A 22,014-nucleotide genomic window follows, 5' to 3' on the forward strand; every position below is an offset into this window, starting at 1 on the left:
TGCTCACCGTGCGTAGTGCTAACCGTGCATAGCACTCGCACCATCCCATTTATTTTGCCTGGGAGCAGGGATAAACAAGGTTTGCTCTAGGACAGGGGCAGACACTGGGGAGCTGCCAACCTCCTGCGTCCGGCAGGGGTAAGAACAGGGGTCTACCAGGCGAGAGACCCCAACGCATGCGCAACCTCCTGCTTAGGAGCCGAACCCGTGCGCTGACGTCAGCCACTGCGCGCATGCGCCATGGGGGAGGCGCGGAGCCGTCCTTTGGCAGAACGTGGATCCCATTGGTCGAGGCTTTCCGCCCCCTTTCTCTGATTGGCCAGCCCTCGCTGTCACTCCCCGCCCATCACCTGTTTCCTAAGTGGCTGGCGCTTTCGCTTTATCCCACCCCCTCTTTCGCGGATTGGCTGCTCCCTACCTTCAGTCCTGTACGCTGCCCTATCACGTCGCGCAGTTGTTCGTATGAAGAATGTAGACCCGGCCGCTCCCTGCCACCAAACAAAATAGTACGGGGTGGTAAGGTGCCCTGCGGCTGTGCAGCTCCGCTCCGGCCGGTTTTAGCCGAGGGCGCAGGAGCTCTCGCCGCTTTCCTCCATCCTCTGCCGCCTCGGGGGAGCGGCCTGTGCTCCCTTGGGACGGGCGGAAGGAGACATTCGGGTATTCCTCCGCCGGGTGTGTGTGTGACAGGGGAAGTAGTTCCGGCCCCGCCTGGACCCTGTTTCCCCAAAATAGCGCCCGGCGGGGATCCGTGCGCGGGCGGCAGCGTCTCCCCAGGAGTCTGGGAGCAGCCGCGCGGTGAGTGCGGGGTGTTGTGGGGGGAGGGGCGAGTCCTCGCGGGGGGGCTCATCCTGCGCGGTGCTGGGGCCTGCCTGCAACTTCCTGCGCGCATATGGAGGCGTCTGGAGCAGGCCGGGGGGGGCGGTTTTTGGGGGGCACCAACTTTTCTCCACCCAAAAACAGGGGGAAGGGGTGCCCTTTTCATCCACCGCCATGCAGACAAGCCCACAGGATGCCGTGAGAGGGTCACATTTTGGGGGGGGGGGCAGGCTGGAGTTGTCGCCTAGTTTTCGCACCAGCTGCATGGTAATGTTCGCGAATGTGTGTGTCACCTAGAGGATCTCTTTTTGCCCCCTCCCCCCGTACAGGAGAGGTGTTGTTCCTGGGAGTGGAGAGAGAGAGGTCAGGAAGGAGCCTTTTCCTTTTTTTGGGAGCTCCCCTTGAGCAGCTGAAAAAAACCGTCCTGGTGTGGCTTTGACCTGCTGTGGAGAGGCGAGAAGGGCAGGGTTGGCCGCCCCGAAGGGGTTGGGTGCGCGAGTCATTTTTTGTCTTGAAAAGGTGCGAGTCGCAGCATGGAAACCGGAGTTTCCCGCAGAAAACGAAGACTCCCAGGGAGCAAAACGGTTCGTCCCGCCGATGAGCGGGGACCAACTGTGACATGTCACAAATCCCTGCCAGAAAGGGGAGATAAGGAAGAAAGCATGTCAAGAAGTAGATAGGGGTAATGGAGCAGGATAAGCCTTGAGCAGCCTGAGAGATTACTATAAACAAAGATCTGCTCTGGCACAGGAACTGGTATTGTGTATGGCTGTTATCTTTACGCATTTTTGGGGGGTGTTTTGCTAAGCTTTTAGTACTGGCAGAAAGTGAGTTGTCGGCTTCCTGCTCTCCTTGGTCGGCGGGTATTACACGGGAACACTTTCACCGCGTCAAGAGTCCAGCTGTGGTGCTGGGCATCTGAGCGAGCCTGTTGTTTTGCTATTGATGGCGTTTTGGCAGGTGTTTAAGCAACGTGTAAAGGTGACAGAGCAATGGTCTTAACACCTATGGCTATTTCTTTTTATGCAGCTTAATTTTAAAATAGAATCTACAGGGTTGGGAACGCTTATTTTTAATTTTTATAGGTCATATTGGTTCTCTTGCCTGCCACCCCACCAGTCTTTAAAAAAAGAGTTATTTTGGGGGTCTGGGAGAGAAGAGTGGCACTTTTTTTGTTGGGTTTTTTTCAGCATGTAAATTGTAATTGTAAAATTTATGCTAGGTTTAGTTATTTTCTGTGTTTTGTTTTGTTTTTTTTAATTTAATACTTTTGAGACTATATGAAATGAAAAACAGTACAGGCCAATGGGTGTGTGTGTATATATATATATGTGTGTGTGTATCTGTATATATTTGTAATCTGGGGTTTCAGAATGATTTTGGACACAGCATTGGTATAACTAAAATAATAGTGTATTTAAAAATTGTTGAATTGTGAGTAGGAAACCAAGAAGGCATAAGAAGTGTGTTGTGTTTGACTCAGAACATTAGTTTAATAAAAAGAGAATTAAGAGGAAAAAGAGCACCTTGGGCAAAGGGATTGAGGGAAATTAATTACAGAGAATAAAAAGAAGAAAACATGAAGGTTTGATAAAGGGACATCAGTTTTCTGCTGCTTGCAAAGTGGTGTTACCAGCTAAGTAGAAGGATCCTTTAGTGTAAAGTGATGGGCTCAATTAGGAGCAATGAGGGAAAACTTAAGATTAGACAACCATGGTGCATTTTCAGGGAGAAACGGTGTGTTAGCGCTCCCCAACCTTCACAGTGCCATGGGCAATAATATTAAGCAAATAATGTGCTGTGCACGACATAATTCTTTGCTCTTCCTGTCAACTTTCATGTTAACGCTTTGATTTCCTGTGCATATGAGCAGTCTTGTAGGTTTTCACAGGCTATGCTGAAACCATGGGCTAGGAACCAGGATAGTATGTCTTTTGGGCCATCTCCAGCTTGTTGTTTCATGTAAGATAGGGGAGTAATTGACTGTATAATTGCAATACAAGCATTTTAGTTCATATTAGAACTGTGCTTTTGCTTGTCCTTCTGCCTGCTTTAAGCATGTACCTAATCACTATGATTCCTTACACACTCTTTTTATAAAGTGAGGTTTAATGATTTAAAGCATTCAAGATTGCTGGATATAAGGTGCTGTAGAATAACGGTATTATTCATGTGTCTGAGGAAGAAGGGTGAAATAATGAAAGATGTTTGTGATGCTAATGAACATTTTAGGTGAGGTGGCTTAAGAGAGGAGCTCATTATGCAAATGCATTAAGTTATTGACCATATTATACATTTATAACGTTTTTGGAGAAAGTATTTTTGTCTTAATAATAAAGACAAGCTGTTTTGTTGCAGCAGGATTCTTAACTTATTTAGCAGCTTTCTTTCAACTGTGATACTGCATTAAGTTCAAATGTGGTTTATCTTGAAACTACAGTGTGGACGGCAGAGCTTTTCTGGGTTCATCCAGAACCAGGTTAGTGAAGATTCCCATGTAGCCCTACAATAAATAAAATAAAGTTTAGTAAGCTGAGTGCTGCTTCCAAATAGTAATGCCATGCAAGTCAGTGTAAATGATGTCAGGAGTTACATTTGCTGCCCTGCCTTGTCCAGTCATGCCATGTATTACAAAACACAGCTGGAGAATGCTGCAACAGTCATGAAAATAGTTTAGGATAATACTGTTTAGGCTTCATAACTGTTAAATTAAGCTTATTTGGGAAACAATTTAGGTTTTTGTTAGTGAAGATGGGGATGAGTTTTATGTGAAATACCTGACGGTGTGTAATGGTTACATGCAACAGGTTCTCTGTTAATGGCTTTGTGGGGGGTTAATAATAATAAAAAAAACCCTGATGTAATTTAACTGTCAAATATAAAATTCAGGACTTCTGCTAGTACTTGACAACACTACAGATGTCATCTTTGCTCGGGAAGCATTTGGCTCATTTTGGATGCTGTAACATAGATGATAAATACAGTAGTTCCTACATGTTGAAGCTGTATGTGCAACCAATGGTCATTAGGACATTTTAATATGAATACTTTTTAGTGGGGACGCCTAAAGCTCTAATCTTTGTGGGGAGATGGGGATGGATGGACAGTGGAAAAGAATAAAAAGCAGCTTCTTTGTGTGGGGATTATCATGAATTTTTTGCTGTTCTTGAGGGCTGAAAACATGTCTGGCATGACTTCTGTATAATGACATCCATATTGTATAGTGGATAAGGAAAGTATGCCGTGGCAAATAGAGTATTAACATGAAGGTTGTGGCAGTGATGAAACTTGGATAACCTTACCATGCTCCACTATTTTTTGTTTTTGAGAAGTGAAGTTGTGTGTGTTTTGGAGGGTACAGTGCTGTAATGCCTCGCTGTGACTTCGCGGTCCTTGTAGTAAGTAACTACAAGAGGAGTACAATTGAATTTTTAAATGAATTTCATTAAACACAAGCTTTTCACATATGAGACCTTGACTTAGTTATGCTAACATGCATGACAAAACAGTGGGGCATCATTCAGAATTGGCATATTTTTCTCAGAGCAATAATACTATGTGTCTGCCAGCTGAGATTTGTACTGGGGATTCAAATATTTATCTGTTAAGAATTTTTGTTAGAAGAGCACTCTTGATGGACGCATAATGTATTCCAGATGATTGCATGTGCATTCTAAATTTATCTTATGTTGGAAAGAAATTTTTAGATATGCACAAAGCTGTTTTTTTTTCTAAATGAAAATAACTCTGATATAGGGGGATGAAAAAGTTACTGCCTCTACTCAACCTGGTGCAAATTTTGCTTCATGCTATCTGTTCTGTTTAAGTAAACTTCCTTCTCTGGTTGCTTCAACTTTGATAAGGTAACCAGAAAAAATGCAATAACTCTTCCTTTTCAGTTTTCTTGCATATGTTAAATAGTGCTGAAAGGGTTAACTGGATGACTAATTAGAATAGGCCAGTTAATATGCTGCCAAAGTGATAGGTTAACTGAACATACTCAAAATATTTCCAGTTTTTAGGCAGAATGTGTAAAGCCTTCAAGGGCGTCAATCAAGTCTGTGGCTGAAACACCTACATATATTTAAACAACGTTAAGGGAAAAATAAGTGAGATTGATGTCTTCTGGAACTTGCTGAATTGTAACAATGCTTTTTTTCCTAGAGTAAATTCTTTAGGTTTCCTATTCTGTATTTTTATTGCAGTATTGTTTGGGGAAAGTATCTGTAGTGTATTTTAAGTGTCCCTTCAGATAAAACTCTATCAGATATAGTATCCAGTGAATGAGCAAAATTTAGTAACAGCTTAAAGCTAACTTCCAGTGTGTGTAGTATAGCAATATGGTTCCTACAGTTACTATGTAGCCTCCTGCAGGAGGCCTGATAATGGATAACACCAGTTATTTATGGAGTAAGCTAGCAACCGATCCATTTGCAGCATTTTTTTTTCTCTTTTTCTTCTTTCTCTCTTTGGCTGGCATTGGGGAGAGAGGTGGTGAGCCAGAAATGCTTCTCATCCTCAAAAATTTTTCTGGTCCTGAGGTCTCTCTCACATTTGTTCCTTTGTTTGGCTTCTCAGTACAAGCTGTATTTCTTGTGTCCGGACATCAGTGTAGCAATGTGTTTTTTTTGCAGGCACAAACATTCTTTACCACAAAAGCATCAGATGTAAATCTAAACGTATGTACTTGGAAAGTATTTATGAAATAGGTAGGAAAAACTAAGGGTAGATGAACAAAGTACTGTAGGTACTAATTAAAAACCTTGTTAAAAATATTCTTTCTGCAGAATTACTTACCAGAAAGGGTATTTTTAGGTTTGGAAAATATAATTGTATACATCTGATTTTTATTTGAATCTGGAATGATTAATTGAGCAAGATAGGATACATGTAGCTAGGAGCAATATAATTGGTACTGTCACCAAAACTTTATAAATGCAGTGTTGAGGTCTCGGTTGCACCAAGGTCAGGACATTGTGGAATGCTTTCTACAGTAGACATATGTTCTTTTCTTACATTTGTGTATTAATCACTAACATGATTCACGATGCATGTACTTCTGGTGTTAAAATAAACCTTATGTGCATATATGACTAAGTGTAGTTCCCTTTTTTCTTAATAGTAAGGTTAACAGCGGTATCATTGAGGGGAAACAACTACTAAGAATCCCAAATGTTATAGGTGTCTGATTGAGTGGATTATCTTATTAACTGCCATGCCTCCCATTTATATTTGCTTCAGTCTCTGAAGAGCTGCTGAAGTCTGTCTTAGTTCTTATGGAGCAATCTGGAAGCTTATTACTGCAGTCTAGCTTGCCTTGGTCCCATAGTAAGATTAATGGTGGTCATTAAATATTTCTTTGTCTGCTCCTAGTGTCCTAAGTTAAATAATTATTTTTGTCTTGTTGGTCAAGAAGAAAGGTACTTAACTGGAACAAGTAGCTGTGCATCAGCCTCATTGATTCCACAATATTTACTGTTTAGAATTTTTCTTCTTACCTTGAATATAAAGTTCTGGTTTGTTAGTGAGCTTTGATCTAGAAAAGTATGCCCAGCTTTCTTTCCCTCTGAAAATATCTAAACACCAAAACAGAAATCAAACTTAAGTGTTCTGGCATTACTGGTTTACTTTAAATTGCCTCAAATATCTAAAGTATAATATAACCAACATTTATCTGCAAACCAATGTTCTTCAAATAATTTTATTTAGTAGTGTGTGGGCACGTGTGGACTAGTGTTGACACTTCATTTGTAAAGCTTACCCCCAGTCGCATAAAATGGTTGCTTGGATAAACTTAGCTGTTTTACAAGAAAAGGGGAAGCTGGTATGCAGGTGCTTGGATCAGCTATTTGGATTTGACTATTGTAGCTACATGATTCTGTAGAAATTGAAGTTAACTATGAATAGATTAAAACAGGTGCCAGATTTTGAAAGCCCATCTTAATATTTGCAGTAATTCCTACAGCCTGTCATCATCACTAGTATTGGATACTGTACAAGGCCTTCTCATTATAATTGGGTGTGTAAATAACATAGGGGCAGTGAGTGGGGGTTATTAAACATATACTCTTATCTATTATGTGTATTATTACAACCCAACTACCTTTCAGCTTGGCTGTTAAATATTGCTCGATTGCAGATATTGTGGCAGAAGTAGTTCTTGAAGAGGGATTTGAGGGAGATTTGTTAGTTGCCTTTTGAGATTAGTACAGCTGTGTGACCAGCCATTACGGGGCACAGGGAAAATTTTCAAAGAAAATTGCATGTAGTGATGTCACTGAGGTGGCTGAGACTGGGACAGGGCATTCATTGAAAAAGATGAAGGGCTCTGAAGGGTAGGAGAACATTTCCATACCATGAAGGAGGATTTGAAGAGTGTGAGGTGAGATTCCACTGTGATGGATAAGTGTGATCTTAGTGGTTAATGGCTGTATGGCCCCAAAAGTGCAGTGTTAGTGCCAGTGGGGGGAAAAAAAGAGCTTGTACTCTTTGAAATGAGAGATGATGATTCCTAAGTTGCCAAAAATGGCAACAAACTTTGACATCCTTGAAATAACTGCCTTTATAACTCTTTAACTGGTGCCTTTCTACTTGTACATTAAAGGTCTTTTTTAAAATAGAGCAAAGAACTAAAGTAGTGTGTAAAGTTATCGACATAAAGGACATCTTGTTTTTGGTATCATACTTTCACAGCAACTATTCTCTTCCTGACATGACTGTTTGCATCCTGTTTTAAGAACTGTAAGCTGACAAGAGTGGGTGCAGAATGACTTCTGAATAAAATGGTATATACGTTCTCACACTTGATGTTGCTTCCAGTACCATAATACTTTCAAAACATGGAGTATTTTGAGAATATTTGAGAAGGTAGATGTTTCTTTGTAATTCTGCTCCTACTGTATTGTCTTGTAGATTTTTCCGTTAAGTCCATTTTCCACAGTGCTGTTGAAATGAATGGGTATCACAAAGTGTTATGTGGCATTTCAGTTAAATCTTAAATTTGTGTTCAGAAGAAAAATGAGACTAATTCATGTAGTTCTGCTTTAGTGTTAGGGGTCTGTTATATTTGTCTGGCACTTGCAGAAATCTCAAATACTGGTACAGATCTTTGGCACAAAGTACGTTCTCAAACAGTTTTTGTAACTTCTAGTTTAGAAAGATGGTTAGCAGATTACTGCGATGTTGAAGTGTAACCTTCCTTCATACTGCTGGAATGTAGAAGAGCCTTTCATGGTGGTCAGCCATGCTTTTCATAGGTATCCCAGTAAATAGTGCAAAACAATTAATTTCCTACTTCTGTCAGTGAGATGGTTACCATTTTTATTGATATTGCAAAGCAATAAACTCCAAGATCTACCTTTTTAATATCCCAAAATAGGCCAGATTAAAATGAGCCTACTGTTTTTCAAAAATTTCTAACCAAGTAGCAGAACACTATAGTTCCTTGCAGGAAAGTAGAAGGGTTGAAATTAGTCAGTGGCTAGTGAGAGGTGTGGCCAGTGGTGGGAATCAGCTGGATGTTGGAAAGGGAAATGGATACAATTGCAAACTTATTTTGGGCTCTTGGTTTATTAAAACTTAATTCATCTTATGGTAGCAGTGGAGGGCGTAGGATAACATGCTTACATTCAACAGGGGCTTATCAGATTCATCCTTTTCAATCTTCAGGGCTTGGCTCTTATTTTAACTGTAATAAGTATGAAAGCTGCTGATATTTTTTTTTGAATATCAGCTGTGAAATTGCAAATAGGTGATTTAATATGAATTTATCTTGTCCAGCATACTTAAAGTTGAAAGGAGTGGTGGTGACCAGTCATTTGAATTGACTGAAATATTGAAAGTGTAAGACCTCCTGACAAAAATGTAAATGTCATTCAGGGTTTAATATTAATAGAAAGCATTTATGCTTAGCCCAAAACCAGAAGAAATCAGTTTATTTGAATTCTTCAAAATCAGGTATTTCTTTGAATGAAATCACAGTGCTTTGGGAGAATAAAACTGTGTGAGACCCTGAAGTGGAATATAACCTAAGCATGTTGCCCTGGATAGTCTTCTCCAGACATAATTACACTCTGTTCTTAAGTTCATTCAGGTCTCTGTTGTCTGAGACTTTGTTTGAGCTTTCTAGTGGCCTGTGCTTGAGCCCTTGGTTTTTCTACTATGGTTTGGTCTGCATGAGGAAATCGGTGCGCAGCAAGCTGTGTTGTGAACTGATAGTATAGTTGCACTGTGTGGAGGCTTTTAGCTCATACAAAGTTTGCAGTGTTTAGCTCATACAGAGTCTCTTGCTTAAGGGCCCGTTATTGTTCACATAGAGGATAAGTACAGTGTCAGTTCATACCCTAGCTTTCTGTATACTGCTTCCATTTGTAGACATCTTACATCTACAGTATCCAGTAATATGCTGAGCACAAGATCTTTAATGTATAGAAAGGGACTTGGTGGAGAGCCATTAAACAAGTGGTTTACAGCTGTCAGATGCAAAGAAAATCTGGTTTGATGTGTTTAACAATACAAACATAGTAGTGGAAATGGGATTTGGAGGAATTGTAGGACTTTTCATCACTTCACAAATGTAACTGGTCCCAAATGCAGCTGTTACAGGCTAAGCTTGGAACAAAAGGGTAACATTTGGTAGTTTGACCATAGGGTGAACTGAGTTGCAGCTTTTCATTTTAAAATTGAAGGGCTAGATTTCTTTCTTCAGATCTTTTTGTGAAGGAGATTTGTGAAAGTTGATTCAAAATTATGAGATATGGTAGAAATAAAATAATAAAGACGGCATGATGAAAATCACAGTTGTCTCCAGATAGTTTGCTGCTGTTTCTGTTGGTGCCTGTTTTTAGTATATTTGTGTTGGCTTGGTGTAAATGTAACACTGAGCAAGTTCATGCAGGGAACTAATAAAGGATATTAGCTGATTCTTATTGTTGACTCTGCTTATTAATGTGTGTGAACATCCAAAGCGAATTACAAAAACCACTTATGGTCACCCTCTACTCTGAGAGAATCTAGTCTGTTGCTATTTGCAAAGTTTTTTAATAGAGGTACACTGATGCACATTGGTCCATATCGTATCAGTACTGATTTAAAAAAATAAATAAATAAATAAAAATTGACAGCATCAGCAATTGGCTTTTTTTTTTAGCTGATGGGGCCGATAATGTTGCTGATAAATGCTGTGTGCATATGTGCAGCTGCAGCATGCATGTGGCCAGTAGAGAGCAGTGTCTGGTCGGTAAAGCTGTAGGGGGGAAGGAACATGGCGGAAGGAAGGGTCATAGGGGACAAAGGGCCCCCATGGTGAGGGAGGGAGTGGAGCTAGGGCAGGGGCAGGTTCTGCCCAGCCAGAGGCATGGGCATGGGGATCATGTGCCCCCCAGATGTGTGTGTGGAGCAAGGCCAGAGGCTGAGCCAGCTTCTTTTCAGCAGAGGGGCTGGGGTTGTGCTTGGGGCTGGCTGGGGTGGTGTGGGTGGCGGTGGTGCTGGGAACGTGAAGTACAGGGGGCTGTGGAAAATTTTGGGGTGGCTGTAGCCCCTCCCAGTGCCACCACTGCCTGGCCTGAGGGCAGCTCTGGCCCAGCCCCCCCCTTGCCAGGAACAGGCCGGCACAGCCCCCAAGCCCACAGCAGGCACTCTGTCCCATGCACAGATTTGGGGGCATGTGCCCCCCGTGCCTTCCCTGGGATGCACACAGTGACGGGAGCTGCCCCCTCCCCGCCATGCCCTGCCCCTCCCCAGCTGTGCAGCCTCTGCCCCAGCCCCACTCCCTCCTTCACTGTGGGGGCCTTGATCTGCCCCCACCCCATCCCCCTTCCCTCCAGCCGGACACTGTTTTCCAAGCTGCTGGGCTGCATATTGGGAATCAGATTGGTATCATCTGATATGGCTGGTCAATAATCGGCCATTGCTGTCAGCCCAAAAAATCTTTATCAGTGCACCTCTACTTTTTAACAGTTTCTATGGTTTGGGTTATTTTGGAAATTGACAGTTTGTCAATTGCACCTTCCAGGTATCTAACTGTTGCACAGTTCTAACAGTTTAGTGAGTTTTGATGACTACCTGGTACAAATCTACTACCCTGGGGTCATGTTATAGGTCTCTCATTGCATGTAGTTTTGGATTTGTGGCAGAGATTTGATTTTTTTTTTTTTTTTTTTTTTTTTTTAATGCCCTTCCAAAAAGGAAGAAATTTGCTTGTATCAGAGTCAAAAATCATATTATCTGTGTGACCCTCTTTTCTCCTGCCCCCTGAACCCTTTATTATTAATAGGTCTACCAAGAATTCAAGTTCTTAAGTATTTCCCAGGACAATTCATACCCGTTTCCTGTTTCAGCCCTTTCATTTTTTCTTTTCTCTCTTGCTTTTTGATAGTTCTTTTTTTTTTCATGGATTTTTGGAAGACTTAACTGGTCAAAGTTGTTCCAGACTGGTTGGCTTCTTATGTTGGTTAAAACAGATGCTACACTGTGCCTGAAGTGATGGCTAGTTCTCAAATAATTCTTTCTTAGGTACTTAGAGACTTCTTTTTCATTGTTATCTCTCTTACCTGGAGTTTAATGAGAAAATGATCATAAAAGCTACAATAAATGCATTCATTTACTGTACAAAAAGTGACATTGCCTAAGACTTTATTTTTTAGATCTGTTTCTTCAGGACTTTTCATATTTGATTGTTGTGGTCCATAGCATTGCACATCTGTACTTCTTTTTTTTTTTTTCATAATGCATTATCTTCCTAGTGTCAAGGTTTAAATCAGTGGTCTCCAAAGCGGGGTGCACAAGATGATCCATTGGGGTGCGGGAAGAAAATATTAGAACTTCTATTTATATAAATGTACATATATTAGGGGGGTGTGCTCAAATTTTTTACTGATAGGGGTGCACGATCAAAAAAGTTTGGAGACCACTGGTTTAAATGACTAAGTATTCCTAGTGATTTTTTGATCAAATGGAGCTATTCATGTGAATAGGCAGAAGGTAGGGCAGAGTGGTACTTCAGAGACTAACTGGTTCAGAGGCATGAGCTTGTTTAGGCAACCGCCTACTTTGAGCATCTGATAAAGTATGCTTACTGCGTATGAAAGCTCTGGCCTTTCTGAACTAGTTTGGGCAGGGTGGCATCATACAGTTTGTCTTCTGCCTGACTTCAGAGTAATGCAGCTAGCTATCTCTGTTTAATATGAATAGTTTCTCTTCTTCATTAAAATATAGCTTAGCGAAAGGAAAAATGGAACATGTACATATCTGGAATCATTGTTCAAACTATAAAATGGTCTTGTTACCTGTGGTAGAATCTTTCAGGTTTTTGATCTTGTTGGGACAGAATAGGGTGTCCAGTGGGCTTCTGGCCTATCCTTACCCCACTGCTTTTAATTTTTAGTGATCTCTCTTGCCTAATTATCACAGTTTTTGAGAGCTTTCACTAGCACAATTAATCTATTTTACAGTAGTTTGATCTGTTACTGGTGTTGGAACTGTCATAGGACAGCAGTTCAGCCAGCCTAGTAACTTGGTGGGGTTTATAGAATGCAGCCTCTTGACTCCCCCAGATTTCCCCTTCCCTTTTCTAGAGCCTAAGGTTTTAGGCCACCTATAATTTTTTGGAATACATGAGAAGAGTCTTCATTTAAGCTAGAATGCTTTGTTTCTTAACTTGTTGTAGGTGCGTTTTATCTGGAAGAATGATTCTGCAATTAATACAGTTAAACTGGAAGCATTGAAAACTAGAGTGCCCATTACAAGCTTGGCATACCCATTCTTGGATAAAAGAATGTATTGTATCTCTTGTATGATATAGGCAGCCACTTTAAAATGTTCTGATGCTCAGTAGCCGTATATTGGACCTGTGACAATGGCTGCTGCTGCTTTTGGATTAAGGTTGCTCTTCATGCTGCTGCAACAGACAAAACTATTGTTTGTGATTTGTTTCAAGGAGAATTTGGTCTGTCTTCATCCTTTATATTTAAGCATTGATAAACTTGTTATTTTTGAAGAAAGGAAACTTCAGTTTTCCCCTCTGCCTGCAACAAAATGTGTAAGTGGTTGGGCATACAGAATACTTCCGGTAATTTTAAAGGAATGGTCTTGTTCTGTAAATACAGTTTTATTTTTTTCTAATGCTCCTGTTTAGTGCCAAATAAAATATCTTAAAACTTCAGATGATTTTTTTTAAAACGTTTGCTTGGGCCTCAACTTGGGAGGAAAATACTGGACCTCTTTTGGTAGAAAACCTTTTACTATAAGGACCATGTGTAATGAGAGAGAATTTAGATTAAATTTTCTCAACTCCCAGAATTATATTGTCATTCCAGGTCATGGGGCTTTGCTACTAATTCCTTTAATTTGCTTTGCATTTTTTTTGTTACTCATTTTCTTTATCTTCCTAAATACAGTTTTTTAGTAATTTATCAGTGTTTTAATAAATATATTTTGATATGTTAAAATACTATATATCATGTTACAGTGCCAAAGAAAGCCATTTTTGTAATATAGTGTGATAGAGCTATATGTTTTTCATAGCCATATAATTGGAACTGAAATAGGTCCCTTTGGGATGCATTTACACTGGACATTGTACAGTAGTACTACCAAAACTAGCTTTATAGGGCTAACTTGGGTATTGGAAGCAATCTAGCTGTGGTAGCACAGAGCTTTCTATAGGCTGATTTATCCTACTGTTTGGATAACTTACCTTGCACAGAGCTCTGTGCTGCTGCAATTAACCTGCTTAAGTAATTGAGTTATCTCTTAATTTGATAACTCTGGTGTTTTCTGCACTGCAGACCACAATGTAGACCTAGGGTAGACAGTTGTAGACATAGATTCCAAACAAAGAAATGGAAAGGTATGATGCAATGTGAATCTCATCTTCATGTAAATGCACATCAGTGTTTTTTTGGTGAGGCCTTGATATTTCATCTCCCTGAACTGATTGGGATGGAAAGAAGTTTGTCATCTTTAATATGATATTATGTATTTAAGCTGTCTTCTGAGAGGAGGGATATCTCAAATACACTTTCAGTTTGGAAAACAACAAAGCTTTTACATGACCCATTGTTATTACTCAAATTTATTACTGAAATTTAGTTTCTCTGAGAGCATGTTGGATAGAAGCTGTTTGTCCCTGTAATAAATTGCGCTGGTATATGGGTATAATGATGGCCTGCTAAGGCACATCCCCCACATGCAGGGGCATGCACTTGCAACCGCCAAAGTGCCTGTGTGTCTGGATCTGGCCCTAGGTCTTAATTTCAGTGATTGGAAAAATAAGAAACTGCCAACATATTCACTGAGGTTTAATTTCCAGGAGTGAAGTTTTATGAAGATTGATTTTTCTGAGATATGGATAATCTGACTTCAGATCTCTTCATGGCCTGGAGTATGCCCTCTTCTACTAAGTAAATTCCTTTCTATGGCAAAGCATTTTGTATTGTGTTGAGACATCTTGTCACCCTCCCGCTCCCTCCCCTACTTCACACTGATGTGTTTGTTTGTATTTGTATATTTGCTGTTTGTACTTTATAATATAATCATAGTATAATATTAAGTGATATCAAAATATGCATTTATTTAGTTATTTATTTCAAACTGTTCTAAATCTGTTTTGCTCACAGAAAACAGATGGATTTGGTTTTGGTTTTGGTTTTTTTTCAAAGTTGTAAGACAAATATATTGAAACTTCCTATATGAATTATTAATAGCTTTCTGTAACATACAGAATATATCTTTTTAGCTAATGAAGACTCTCAGATAATCCGTACTGATATCAGTTGCAGGGCATGTGACACTTAAATGCTTGTATTTTACAAGGAGAAAATTGTTTGTTTGATTTGTCAGTATGTACTTTTGTTAGAGCCCGGAAGGTGGTTCCTCAGGCTTTCACAAAACTCTTAAAGAATGCTATGGATAGGCAAGAATTGGCGTGTCACTGTTTTGCATTTGTTGTGTTGCTGCCTTTGGAGTTGGTACACCCAAGTAGTAAATGTTGAAGTAGGCTTGTTGTTCTTTTCTGTGTACAGAGATGTGTGTATCTGGATCTGAAAGCTTCAGTAAATGCAATTTTTTTTTTGTGCCTTTTCCCATGTATTTTTATGTCCATACTGGTTTGGAGTTAGCATAGTCAAAATAGCATTTCTGTCTACATGAGTGATGACAGGTTGTTTATATGATCATCATTTGAATAAATAATTCCCAGTTCTTTCTTTCACAAAGCTCTGCTTTGCATCTACATGCCTTTCTGCTGGAGGGTGGTAATAAATATCTAATTCAGTTCTCAACACCTCTCTTAAATTTGATGACCTCAGGTAAGAATTTGGAGTTCTTGAAGTGTCTTGTACTTCCACTGCTCCTCCTGAATTCATAGTTCACCAGTTACTTGTGATTTAGATGTTCAGTCCTAATCATCTCCTGGGAGTCTGTAAAATAGCTTTTGCTTTGTCTGAGTATTCCTTGCTACCTTGATAGTTGAGCAGTGTTGGAAACCAGCTACTCCATTATTGCCTTGTCTGTCATGTGCAGAGATGAATATTTCTGGTTTCTAGTTTTTGACATTTGGGACTGACAAAATCAACTCCCTTCATGGAGCAGACAAGAAATGGAAGAAATCATGTTAGTCTCAGCTCATATAGGTCAGTTCCTAATGCTGTGACCATGCAAAGCTCTCACTGGTCACTGTGAGGAGGCATTCCTCAGAGGGCTGGTCTGTGATAGAGACCCTGCTGTTTGAGAATCCAGAATACTTTGAAGACAAATGATACCTTTCACTATGAAGTAATGGGGAGCTACCTTTTCTCTAGGGATTTGCAATGTAGCAACGATCTAAAATACATTCAGGTTATGAGGGCAGTTACACCAGAGACCGTGGCAGGGACCTCATTATTCCAATGACTGTTACCTCCAGCCCCTAGGCCTTGTTGTGCTTCCTCCCCAAGGCCCAGTTCTCTCATAAGGCAATTCCTTCCTTTTGTTTAGTAGACCCCCATATTGTTAGATTTCCAGTGGCTTCCTCTGCTTATCTCAAGAGAAGTCGTATCGGAGACTTGCCACTAATGCTCAATATACCAGTGAAGCATGTTATGAAAACACTACTCATTGGACCTAGCAGCAAGATAAAAAGGTAAGTTCAACAGTGGGGGTTTTTCATTACTAGTTAGATAAGACATCACAGACTCTCATTCGGGTTTGGATAGGTGGTTACATCAGTCCAAGGTAGCTTCTATAGATCTGCTTGAGCTACCTTTTGGATCCGCTAGCTTGGGGCCCAGTAACGGTTTAGCCAAGGCAGCAGGTTTACTGAAAGCTATATGAGTAACATTGTGCTACCATAGCTAAATTTATTATTGGTACCCAATTTAGTTGGTTTAAAGGTAGCTTGAGTAAATGTACACAAGCTGCAATCATACCTTTTTGCAGTATAGTTAAACTCATGGTTACTGTAACTTAGATTTGCCCAGACAGTACTCAGAGATGTGCTTTTTCTGTATGGACCCTCTGATCTCCCGTTCTTCCTGCTACTTCAGAGTCCTCCAATACATGGAGGATTCTAAATTGGAGAACAGAGTGGTGGCCTGGTTGAACTTGAGTTCTTATCTAAACAGACACAAAGGTATTTGGAGAGTTTATCTAGCCCCAACACATCCACGTGGGCAGAAGAGTTCCTACCATGTCATTGAGGAGCTTGTGCACTGTGAATGGGTCTACCTTGACACAGCATTTTTAAGATTATCCCCAGTCAAAAGTTCATGTGTGTCAGGAATGCACCTTGCTTAACTACAGTATCTAAACTGGGCAAAGTTCTTTATAATGGGCTGTAACTTTTAATAATGAAGTTAGATGCATCTAGAGTATGGTTTTGGGAAACTGAGCTAATGTGCAAGTTACTTCAGTTATGACTCTGAATTCACTAGCATGTCATAGCTGTCGGTGCACCTGCAGTGTGAGGAAGGTACGTCTTATCACATGGTCTACTGTGGTTTCAAGTTGTGAATTCCTGTTTCAGCTTGTGTTCTTATCTTTTAACAGAAGAACTCTGAAACCGAGTTATTCTGGTAAAAGAAATAACACTGTACCTACCAAACTTAATATTTTTAATATATTTGCTTATTAAAAATATAGCACGTATCACATGCATTACATTTTTGACAGTTCTTTTTGATTTAAAGTATGTGGGGGGAAAAAAGGTATCCACTAATTTAAAAGTGGACCTGTAAGTTTTTCTTGCATTAAAAGGTTATGACAAAATAATAACCAAACTAAAAATGGCACATACATTGTTTCCTTATGTATTTAATGAAAACCATTAATTGCCTGAAATGTAGATTAATAATTCGGTTCCCACTTGATTTAACATAGCTTACATATAATAATTATTTTCTTGAACATTGTGCCAGAATCTGTCCCTGGTAGCTCTTCCAGTAATAACTTTGCTGGCTGTACGAAGAATGCCGAACACCGTCCACCGTCTAGCTTTACGAAGCGGTTGGTCACCAGGATGCATCTTTCTTACTTGTGACTAAGAGTCTTGTGAATGTAAAGGCAAGTATTGTGGCTCTATTTTGGCATAACTCTGTGGCGAATGCCAGCATAATTCCATAGTAGCAATGAGGAAGGAATTTTATCTTGGTGTCTTTTTGATGGCTGTTATGACTTTCACATAGTGGCAGAGTAGGATGCAGAATTTCTCCAAAAGTTGTGAAGGGTGGTCAGAACAAGCCTCAAATGAGGTGTAGACAATTGGATAAGGCATTTTTATAATGGTTTTTCCCCCTTTGTATACACATTCCTCTCTGCCTGAACGTGCGTTATATGATGGAGGTAGTTTTCAATTATGTTATAATATCGCGTAATCAAAATGGATGACCCTTGAGCCCACTGAAAGTTGTATTTATTACTGATTGACTATAACCCAGTCAAAATTAGGGTAGAAACAGATGTTGCCTTTGCTTGACCCTTGTGCCACCATAAAAATGTTTATGAAAGGTGATGAAATATGTGTCCTTTATCCCTTTTTACACCACAAATAGTGGCCACGATGAAGGTGACATCAATTTGTGCTGTTTAGCCAAGGATGTCTGTTTACTTCATAGCGTGAGGATTCCCAGACAGGATCAGGCCCCTCAAGCCCGGGGAGCACCTGCCTGACTTGCCTGCTTCTTGAGGTATGCTGTGGAGATCCTGGGGGTGTATCTTGATAAGTGGGGAATGTCAGGCAGGCCCTCCGAGGGCTCAAGGGGCCCAATCCTGTGCTAGAATTTTTGGGATGTGCAGGACTGGGCCCCTCAAGCTGTGGGAGAAGGTCCCGTGTTGTCCTGCAATATCAACGGGCAGGACAATGGGCGATTTGTGTGTTTTGCTTAGTGAAGCAGATCAGCTGTGTCGGGACATATCCCAGCACAGTTGGTCTACTTCACTTGGTGACATCTGTGTCTTCCCTTAGTTTCTGTCAATTCCTGTTTGTTTTGGGGGTTTTTTTGGTTTTTTGAGAGAGAGTACAATATTTTCTTTTATTGGAATACTGCGGTTTCACTGCTGTTTTAGTCTCAGAATCTGAAATGCGTGTTACAAAATGAATAGCTCTCTTGCAGATCATGTTAAATTTCACAAAAAGACTTTGCAGAAATTTCATGCCTTTTTCCCATGTAGGTTTTGTTGAAATGCTGCATGTCCCAGTGAGCTTAATAGTAATTTTTTTTTTCTGCTTCTTTGGGTCAGTTAGTTTGGACAGAATACAAGTTTTCTCCTCACTCTTCCTTATATCTTTGTAACTTATTTTTCCATCTGCTTCTGTGTAGGATTCTCTTTTCTTTTGAATCCCTTCTACATTAGTGTCTCCCCCATGGAGTGGATCTTCCTTTAAAGAAGGCTATAGTGCCCATCAGTCAGATCTGTTAGAGAAAGCAAGTTGCTAGAAAGTCTTGTAAAGATGGGTTAAAAAAAACAGTAGAGAGATTTTTAAGTTGTTTAGTACCTTTTGTCTTTTTACCTTCTGTATTCTCATGAATGAAGCTGCATAAAGGTGCATCCTGATTTCACTATAAAACCAAGAACTTCTGCCCTTAGTGGAAAAGTATGTATAACAAAATTTGATAAATGTTCTGATTTCCCCCCCCCCAAATATTTTTGGAAAATAGTATTTTCTTTCATGCTGTGTCCGTCTAAAAATGAAGTATGTAGCTGTTGTTATTCCTTTGCAAATTCTGCTTAATCTAAGTCTTGATGCTTATTGTTGGGATTGGGCAAGTACTGAATTTTCATGTACTTGCTAAAATGGGAGCCGTGTATAAAGCACATAACAATTGTTAAGGTCATGGCAAATATCTATGGTCAATGACAATTGAAAAACCACTCAATATGGTTATTGAGCATTTCTTTTTTTGAAGTCAAAATATACTACAAATTACTACTGAAGGTATTTATAGTCTTGTCTTTCTGTATTGTAATGCCTCCTGTCCATTTTCAGCATATCTTTTAAATTTTATATTTATACAAATCAGATGGCTTTAAAAATTTGGCATTTTCAGTGAGGTTATTTCTACTTGCCATACTTTAATTTTACTTTGAAAAATTTAATGTCTGTGATCGAAAGCTTTTCTACCTCCTGGATTTTATTTTACTACTTTCATTTTGAATAGATGTAGTTTCCATACCAATTGGTAGTTTCCCTTTGCAAAAGGAATCCTTTAGGCTTATAAAACTTGCTTGTTTTTAAAGCAGTAAATCGATGGTAGATGGCATTGAGTGCTGTGCACAGTTAACTCTTGATGCCTTATTTTGTCTGTATCTCAGGAGTCTTGAACTCTGACTTACAGCATGTCAACCTAAATAGATGTTTGCAAATGACTGGACTATTAAAATTAGCTTTGGTGTTTTGGGTTGGTTAAATGTATATCTTGGCTTGTTTGGTTTCTTCAAGACACAGTTATAATTTCCTACTAAGTGTTTTGGATCCGATTTATTGTTCAGTTGGATGATCTTCGTTTTGACTTTTAGGTTCCATAGATGCATGCAGTGTTGAACCTCAAATCTAGAATTGAGATGGTGATTTTTTTAAGAAGAAATTTCTGTCCTCCTGCACAGAATTCTCGGCACCAACTATATATAAGCCTGTAAATGCAAATATGACCCAGGTTTATTTTTTTTAATAAAATGATTTATGCCTATATAAAATGAATACTTTAGACATATAGTCAATGAGCAATCAAATACTGTGTGATTTTAAAACTACCCAGAATGTATCAAGTTAGGAATTTAAACATCTCTGAATGCTAAAATTTAGCCAATCATCCCTCTATTTATTCCTTATAAAATTATTTGCACAGCAATCAAGCTGCTTCTTGAAAGCCATGTTCTATATATAATGGAGTTGGTCACAACACTATTCCACTTCTTTTATAGTCAAGTATGTGAATATTGGACAAATAAGATGTCTCATCTGGTGTCAGAATTGTGTAATGACATGGCAGGACATGCTGTACATGTGAACAAGAGCAGAATGTCTGTACATATTTGTTGTGTACAGATGTCTCACCTGCTGTACTGGAAACTCTGCCCAGTTTATAGAGAGAGTACAGTCCCCCTCCCTCCCCCCCCCCCCCCCCCCCCCCATTCCCCCAATGAATTGGAATAGTTTTATAAAATTGTATGCTATTTGTTGTGAACAGTTTTGCAGTGCAAATTCAGTGGCCACTCTTAGGAAGCAGAAAAGCTGTAATGTTGGCTACATTCAGTATCTTCATCAGTGACTTGGATGTGGGTGTGAAGTGTATTCTGTCCAAGTTTGTGAACAGTACTAAATTGTGGGGTGAAGTGCATACTCCAGTGGGTAGGGAACAATTGCAGGCAGACCTGGACAGGTTAGAAAAGTGGGCAGTACACAATAGGATGCAGCACAACAAGGACGAGTGTAGAGTGCTGCACCTAGGGTGCAAAAATATCCAGCACACCTACTGGCTGGGACGTGACTGTCTCAGCAGCACAGAAGCGGAAAGGGATCTTGGAGCCGTAGTGAACTCCAAGATGAACATGAGTCGTCAGTGTGACAAAATCATCAGCAAAGCTAACCACACTTTATCGTGCATCAGCAGATGCACAATGAATAGAACCAAGGATGTGATACTTCCCCTCTATGTGACATTGGTCAGACTGCAGTTGGAGTACTGCATCCAGTTTTGGGCACTGTACTTTAAGAAGGATGCGGGTGACCTTGAGAGGGTCCAGAGGAGGGCTGCTGGTATGGCTACGGGTTTGCAGGCTAAGCCCTATGAGGAGAGACTGAGGAACCTGGACCTCTTCAGCCTCTGCAAGAGAAGGCTGAGAGGTGATTTTGTGGCCTCATACAAACTCATTATGGGGACGCAGCAAGGGATTGGAAAGGCTCTGTTCACCAGGGCACCTCTTGGGGTAACAAGGAACAATGGTCACAAACTGACAGAGCAGAGTTAAGCTAGATGTCAGGAAAAACTTCTTCACAGTAAGGGTGGCCTAATTTGGAATGGGCTCCCAAGGGAGGTGGTGCTCTCCCCTACCCTGGGGGTCTTCAGGAGAAAGCTGGATAGGCATCTGGGTGGAGTCATCTGATGCAGCATCAGGGGGTCAGACTCGATCTGCTGTGGTCGCTTCTGACTTTAGCATTAAAAAAAAAAAAAAAAAAGTCTAAAGCTTGTATGGTGCTTTAAAAAAGTAAAGTATATATTTTAAGTTTAGAACATGAAGATTAGGCAACAGGCATTGTAATGGATAACTAAGACTACTAGAAATAGAATGAACAGTTTCTTCCATTGTATAAGGTAAAGGCAAGATGTTTTATATCTTGGTGTGAATGGGAGAGGTTAACTTTGGGTTCTTTGATAACCACCTACCTTAGTGATTTGCAGCCAGGGTACAGTTACGCTCTGGGATGTCTTGAGATGTTTTCAAGAGTGCTGTGGGTTGCCATGCTCTTAGTACTGTTAGATTTGCAAACACGTTTCACACAAACCCAGAGATTTCAAATAGAAACCCATAGTTGTGGTCATTTTGGGACCTGAAAGGCAGGGGAGTGGGAAAAAGCTCAGCATTTTACCAGAAGATGAATCGTATCAGTTTGACCTGGTTTGCCCAGCATCTGTATAGCTCATGTGCTTCACCAGGGCTTTTTGGAGCTTTTATCTAATAACTGATTGATCAGATAAAAGTACCAAAAAGCCCCAGTGAAGTGTG

General features: G+C 40.2%; 1 protein-coding gene across 4 annotated transcripts in view; it reads left to right on the forward strand.

The window, feature by feature from the left end:
* Window positions 1–626: 626 nt before the first annotated feature.
* MEF2A (myocyte enhancer factor 2A) overlaps window positions 627–22,014 on the forward strand; it is a 147,226-nt gene continuing 125,838 nt past the window's right edge. The window contains exon 1 of one of the 4 annotated variants that reach the window (XM_019533791.1): window positions 627–795. The gene's annotated coding sequence lies outside the window, so the exon portion shown is untranslated. The remainder of the gene's footprint in view (window positions 796–22,014) is intronic. The other 3 variants (XM_019533792.1, XM_019533793.1, XM_019533794.1) reach the window with 3 other exon arrangements.

The sequence above is a fragment of the Crocodylus porosus genome, unplaced genomic scaffold (assembly GCF_001723895.1).
Source record: "Crocodylus porosus isolate Cpor-Errol unplaced genomic scaffold, CroPor_comp1, whole genome shotgun sequence".
Classification (NCBI taxonomy): Eukaryota; Metazoa; Chordata; order Crocodylia; family Crocodylidae; genus Crocodylus; species Crocodylus porosus.